The sequence below is a fragment of the Populus alba genome, chromosome 4 (genome assembly GCF_005239225.2).
Source record: "Populus alba chromosome 4, ASM523922v2, whole genome shotgun sequence".
Classification (NCBI taxonomy): Eukaryota; Viridiplantae; Streptophyta; class Magnoliopsida; order Malpighiales; family Salicaceae; genus Populus; species Populus alba.
In genome coordinates this window covers 12,371,445-12,379,021 of record NC_133287.1, presented here as the reverse complement: position 1 = coordinate 12,379,021, position 7,577 = coordinate 12,371,445, and the positions used below count along the sequence as shown (strand labels likewise).

At 39.5% G+C, this 7,577-nt stretch overlaps 1 pseudogene; it reads left to right on the top strand.

The window, feature by feature from the left end:
- Positions 1-6: 6 nt before the first annotated feature.
- Positions 7-5,774, top strand: LOC118029613 (chaperone protein ClpB3, chloroplastic-like; annotated as a pseudogene).
- Positions 5,775-7,577: the final 1,803 nt, after the last annotated feature.

Genomic DNA, 7,577 nt, shown 5'->3' with positions numbered 1-7,577 from the left:
CTTCTGTAGATGTGGCGAAAGAGAACAAGCATCAGATAGTGGAGACTGAGCATTTGATGAAAGCCCTCTTGGAGCAAAAGAATGGCCTTGCTCGCCGCATCTTTTCCAAAGTTGGGGTTGATAATACTCGTCTTCTTGAAGCCACCGACAAGTCTATACAACGCCAACCTAAGGTAATTCCTCTATGTTCAAGTTTAAGCTAGGATTTTGGCATCTTTCTCCAAGATGGAAGCCGGAATGCCATTTTGTTGCTTAATGATTTGACACCTGACTATCAAAAACTTCCTTAGCAATGTGTTTTTTTAGGCGGCCAATCTTTCAATACAATGTAAGGCGTTGATTGGATGTCTTTGGAAACCTGACCAGCACTTGTTTAGTAGCTTAGTGCTCAAGTCATGAACACAGTTTTGGGTACTGGAAACAATGGGCTGAAACACCCCACAATATGTTAATGGACCCTCATTTGAATCTAAAGCATGAAATTGGGAAGCAGCTTCTGCTATATAGATAGCACGATAATGAAAAAACAAAATCTAGCTAGCAGAATAACAGTCAATTTTTGGTATATACAGACTTACATATCATTTGGATATTCCATCATATACTAGGTCAGTCAATTCGGTGAACTTATAATTTGACAAGTTGGGATTTTGTGGTCGGAAGCTTTTTACAATGGCCACATTATCATTTATGAAGTCTCTATGTCTATTTTATGCTAGGTTCATAGCGAATCTACTAGTTCAATGTTGGGGCGTGACTTGGAGACCCTGATCCAGCGAGCCAGGGAATACAAGAAAGAGTATGGAGATTCATTTGTTTCTGTTGAGCATTTGGTTCTTGGATTTGCTCAGGATCAACGGTTTGGGAAGCAATTATTTAAGGATTTTCAAATATCTTTACAAACTCTGAAATCTGCAATAGAATCCATTAGGGGGCGCCAATCAGTTATAGACCAAGGTTGAATACTTTCCCTGTGAGCTTTTTGTGTGCGTGCGCGTGTGCATGTGTGTCTAAGTGTGGGGGGAAGGGGGATTGAACTGTGAAATGGTCCAGGTTCTTTTAATGCAACAGTATGCTGGGGCTGAGGGGCAGGTGGTGGGGGATAGTTAGTCATCTGGGTTGAACTAGTGTTCCTGGGACAAGGAAACATCTCCATTTTTTAATATGATAGATGGTTACTTATAAAATGTAGTTTTTCATGCATATATGTATTTAACTGCATATTAGTTGATGAATGATTTATAGTTTCACCTTTTTGTTTCTCTCAATGTTTAAAATTCTGCATGAAGCATATCAGAAATGCTGTTGGTTTGTTACAGATCCCGAAGGGAAGTATGAAGCACTGGAGAAGTATGGAAAAGATTTGACAGCCATGGCAAAAGCAGGAAAGCTTGACCCAGTTATTGGAAGGGATGAAGAAATCCGTAGATGCATCCAGATTTTATCCAGGAGAACGAAAAACAATCCTGTGCTTATTGGTGAACCAGGTGTGGGGAAAACTGCAATTTCCGAAGGGTAAGCAGTTAAGTGTTTGCTTCTGCATAGAAACAATATCATTGGAGTAGGATCAACCATGATGCTGGGTGTTTCTGATAAATTGGGTTCTTGATCTGACCACTTTCTGGCTTACTTCAAACCAGCAATTGGCTTTATAAGTTGTTATTCCTGAACTTTTTTTGACTTGCTGCTAAACAAACCTATTTTTATGTCAATAGTTTACTTGTATCATAGAACATATTAAGATAATGAAAACAGTACTCAAGTATGTGCCAAGTCCCAAGTGCAGGGATCAGCACTCTCCTACTGGATTGTTTGTTTTATGGACCTGGTTTGAGCTTCTGGATGCCGTGGGGAGTTTGCAAGGGGGTTGGTTAAATAATTTTTGTCTAGTTTGACTGCCTACATTAGGTTTCCATGATGTCTTGGTGGTCTACTTCTGTACTGTGTAGATGACTCTGACTGTACTTTTGGACAGGCTTGCCCAGAGAATTGTGGAAGGGGATGTACCTCAAGCTTTGATGAACCGGAAGGTGCATTCTTTATGTGCATCTTTAAGTTCTACTCACTGGAAACTATTCCTTTCTCCTCTCCATGTTATCAGAGGAAGGGCTGCCTTGTCCATAACCTGGTAATGATTTTGTTAGCTGCTGCTTTACAGCTAATATCCCTTGACATGGGTTCCCTCATTGCTGGGGCGAAATATCGAGGAGAATTTTGAGGATAGATTGAAGGCTGTACTTAAGGAAGTCACGGATTCAGATGGTCAAGATAATCCTTTTCATTGATGAGATTCACACAGTGGTTGGTGCTGGTAAGCTGCATATCAGATATTTTTACTTTATATCCTTTTTCCTTTTAGCTCTTATGTTTTTATGAATTGAATTTTCTTTAATTAGAATAATGTAATTATTTTGAGAATGCCATTACTTAGTGAAACATACCTGTAATTTGGAATGAAGTTAGATAGGAAGTAGGTGATTCGTAATATAATAAAGAATTTGAATGTGGCCTAGACCTAGGGGCTGTTCTAATATGTGAAATGAGGTTTGTTAATGAACTGTTGATAGTACATTGGATAACAATAATGACATGGTAATACTTGTCTCAGGAGCCACAAATGGGGCGATGGATGCGGGGAATCTCTTGAAACCCATGCTTGGCAGGGGAGAATTGCGTTGTATTGGTGCAACAACACTGGACGAGCATCGTAAGTATATTGAGAAAGATCCTGCTTTGGAGCGTCGTTTCCAGCAAGTTTTTGTTGATCAACCTACAGTAGAGGATACAATATCTATACTCCGGGGACTGCGTGAAAGATATGAGCTGCATCATGGAGTCCGTATTTCTGATAGTGCACTTGTGGAGGCTGCGGTTCTGTCTGACCAATACATCAGTGGAAGATTTTTACCTGACAAAGGTAAAACTGATGCACATAGATATATAACAGCCTAAAAGGCTGGAAGATTTTTTATTTTGTATTGGATGATTGAAGGTGACAATTCTGTACCTTTTTGTCATTTTTCCAAAATTGTGCTTGCAGCCAATGGCTAATATTAAACCTCATGATCATATGCTAAATTTATGTAGAAGAGATATCAATTGTGCATAAAATTTGTATTAAGTCCTATATTTCTTTTTGGAAAGCATAAATTGCAAGGTTTGCATGAACACACACACACACACACTTCTAGATGCACATGCTCCTACAATGTCTAGGTGTCTGTACAATTTTTTCTTTTTTTAAGAACTACAAGTTCCACAAAGTGCTCATGTTTTTCAAATTGCAGCTATTGATCTAGTTGATGAAGCAGCTGCAAAACTGAAAATGGAAATTACTTCAAAGCCTACTGCCCTAGATGAAATCAACCGTTCAGTATTAAAGCTGGAGATGGAGAGGTTATCTCTTATGAATGACACAGATAAAGCTTCAAAAGATAGGTTGAGCCGCCTTGATACTGAGTTATCTCTGCTAAAAAAGAAACAAGCTGAGCTGACGGAGCAATGGGAACACGAGAAGTCTGTCATGACATGCATTCAATCAATTAAAGAAGAGGTATATTTTCACCATGAATACTTGTCAGAATTTAAACTTTCCCTTCAGCATATATTAGATAACTCTGAGGACAGTTCTGTTGCACGCTGCCACACTTACAAGTTTAAAAAAGACAAACTTAATTATAAGTGTGACCTCCAATGTAATTTAACTATTATCAAAACAAATTTGCCAAAAATCATTTAAAAATAAATAATAAAATGCATATTGATGTAACAATCTCAAATCTAAAATTTATTCCTTTGCTTTATACAGATTGACAGGGTAAAATCTTGAGATTCAGCAGGCTGAGCGAGAATACGATCTAAATCGTGGCTGCTGAATTGAAGTATAGGAGCCTGAGCTTCTCTGCAACGCCAACTTGAAAGTGCTGAAAAGGAGTTGGATGAGTATGTAAAGTCAGGAAAGTCCATGCTGAGAGAAGAAGTAACAGGTGATGACATTGCTGAAATTGTTAGTAAGTGGACTGGTATTCCTATTTCCAAGCTTAAACAAATCCGAGAGGAGAAGCTATTACATTTGGAAGATGAACTGCATAAACGTGTGGTGGGTCAGGACCCTGCAGTGAAAGCAGTAGCTGAGGGCCATTCAGCGATCTCGTGCTGGTCTCTCAGATCCTCACCGTCCAATTGCTAGTTTCATGTTCATGGGCCCCACTGGTGTTGGAAAAACAGAACTAGCTAAAGCCCTAGCTTCCTATATGTTCAACACTGAAGAAGCCCTTGTACGAATTGATATGAGTGAATACATGGAAAAGCATTCAGTCTCACGATTAGTAGGAGCCCCACCTGGTTATGTAGGGTATGAGGAAGGGGGGCAGTTGACAGAGACAGTTCGCAGGAGGCCGTATGCAGTTATTCTCTTTGATGAGATAGAAAAGGCTCACTCTGATGTGTTTAATATCTTCCTTCAGGTTTTGGATGATGGTAGGGTGACTGATTCACAAGGACGCACTGTCAGTTTCACGAACACTGTCATCATTATGACTTCAAATGTGGGTTCACAATATATACTCGACACAGATGATAACTTGCCAAAGGAGGTGGCTAATGAAACAATTAAGAGGAGGGTAATGGATGCTGCTAGATCAGTCTTTCGGCCTGAGTTCATGAATCGGGTTGATGAGTACATAGTTTTCCAGCCTCTGGATCGTGATCAGATAAACAGTATTGTCGGGTTACAGGTATGTTGGTATTGTTTGTCTGGGTTATTAATGATTTTTCTTCAGTGAATGTCTTTGCAACTTGTTATAAACTATAATTACAGAAACATGGTTACAGCTTGTTTGGTTCATTCTAGATCCTACTGCCCAAATTAATAATTGTGTTTTGAATCCTAGCTGTTAACTGCAATCATCTTGCAGCCTGGTAGATGTATGTGTGCGAAGATGTGCTGGATCTCTTACAACTCTTCATGGAGACTCATGGGAAACGACCTCTTTATTGGATAATCATGGAGTGATTTGATTTGAATTCCAATGCTAACTTCACTAACTTCACTATGCTTTTTACACTGCACGTAGCATATTGCATGTTGGTCCTGTTTTCATGCATTTTCCTGACTGCTTATGCCATGTTTGCTTGTTCATTTCAGCTTGGACGTGTCCAGCAAAGGCTTGCAGACCGGAAGATTAAATTATTGGTCACCGATGCAGCTGTAGAGTTTCTAGGGACTCTTGGGTACGATCCCAACTATGGTGCTAGGCCAGTCAAAGGGTGATTCAGCAACATGTTGAAACGAACTTGCCAAGGGTATCTTGAGAGGGGAATTGAAGGATGAGGATTCTGTTGCAATAGATACGCAGGTTACAGCATTTGCTAATGGCCACCTCCCCCAGCAAAAGCTAGTTTTCAAGCGTCTGGAAACTAGTGAAGATAAAGCAGCTGCAGAAAGTAGAGCTTTTTCACAGACTGTCTAAATGTTTTTACCCGCGCTACACTATACAGGTGCTATATATTTTGGGTAGAGGGTTCATAACTCATGCTAAATGAGTATTTCCCATCTTGTGTAAACTTACAGGTCTCGAGGAGTTTTTGTAAGGTGCCTTGGCTTCCTAACAACATATTTTATATTCCTTTGTGGTTGGTGAAGTTGGGGTGATCTTGTGTTCTTGTAGTCTAAAGTGCGCACGAGAGCGACATGATATACTAATTTGACAGACAAGAACTGTTGTTATACATACTCTTAAAAGTGAAACGAATTGACAGTATTTTTATTTAAATGAATTCTTTGCGAGGTATTTTGGAGTGGACAAAAGAAAGGAAAATTCGTTCTGGCAAAAGACATTCCTAATGTATTTGGCTGTGTTGCTGCCGGTATGTCTCTGCATTCGAAGTCGTCACATTGTATCAGAAATTCATGGCTTTAGAAAACATAACGATACCGTGTTCATTAGCAGCAGATGAGTAAGAGATGGGTGGAAATTACAATGATTTCCCAGATGATTAACCCTCTGTCTATGATACAAATCATTCAATCAAGAAGGACGTGAACCGGTGAAAAACAACAGCCAAGACAAATTCCCATTGGACATGAGCAACCAGGGGAATATGGAGTTATTCTTTCGCAAATCCTGTAGGATCAAGGCCCGTGTCTTGCCATCTCATGTTTGAGACCAATTTCGTGTACAGCGTCTTCGCTGATTCAATCTTGCCTCTTAAACACATTCCATGAACTACAGCGTTGTAGAGGGAGACATCTGGTGGAACTTGCTGCAGATGAGGTGAAATGAAATTTATCAGTTCTGAACCATCTGCAATGCTCTTCCAAAGAGAAGTACGGGTCCAGCTGTAAGGTTTTGAAGGACCAAACTTTGCACTTTGGCATTTGATTCTGTACTTTAGAGGACTACTGAGTTACAGACAAGGACTTGTTACAGTAACTGTGATCGAGATACAAGGTGACTAACTGCAAAATCAATCTGTAAAGAATAATGTTTGCCAGACTTTGTTTCTTTATGATCTATTTTGAAATACATGAAGGGCTCATTTAAGAGATAACCCAACGATCTCAATGCAATAAAGTTTGAATTTTTTCACTATCCTTCCTCAACATTCCAGCTTACAATATAAACAAATTGTTCAATAACAAACTCCTACAGAGTAGATATACCATTACTGCACTATCTAAACTAACAATTATAAAATAAGAAATAACAATAGAAATTGAAATGAAATCTACATAAAGTCTGCATAATGCATTGCTAGCCAAACTCCCATCTTTCAAGCTCCTACTTTTCAGCCACGTTTCTAATACACTTGCCCTTTCGAAAACTTATCCATGTGGCTGCTCATAACATTACCGCTCCCATTAATACGGCACTTGTTCTCAAGTGCCAAAAAAGGAAAGCGATTGCGAAGAGAGTGAACTTCCTTGTACTCCCAGGGCCCAATAGCTTTGTCTTGCTGTATATTTTTCTTCAACAGTTGCAATTGATCTGAATTTTGAATCTCAGTGAGAATGTAATAAAAAAGTGGCAAGTGGGCATGGAGAGGGAAGCAAGACTGGGTTGGTCCTCCAAACAGCAGGATAAAACATTTGCCACTTTATTTTGTTTTGCCCGCGCAAATATTCCATTGCAAAATCAAAACCTATGAGTTTATGTTGTTGGGCCGAAGTGATGATGTACTATTCCAGCAAAAACTTGAGGTTGTAATGGTCTATCTAGACGAGGATGCGACGCCCCCACAAATATGCCCGCCAATGTTTGACTACCTGGCTAAGCTAATGAGTTCCTTTTCATAAGCCAAAAGACTCTTGTAATGGAATGTAAGAGGTTTTGTTGAAATAGGCAATTGGTTGACCTTCTTACTGTAACACTGCTCCCATTCCCGTATCCGAGGCATCACATTCCAAAATAAACAGTGTGGTGAAGTTGGGTAGTGCCAAAACAAGGTTGTAGGTCATAACAATTTTTAATTGTTCAAGTGTTTGAGCTGCATCTTATATCCATTTGAATGAATCCCTGCTTAACATATCTGTAAGAGGAGCTGCAATTATGCTATAATTCTGGACAAACTTCCAG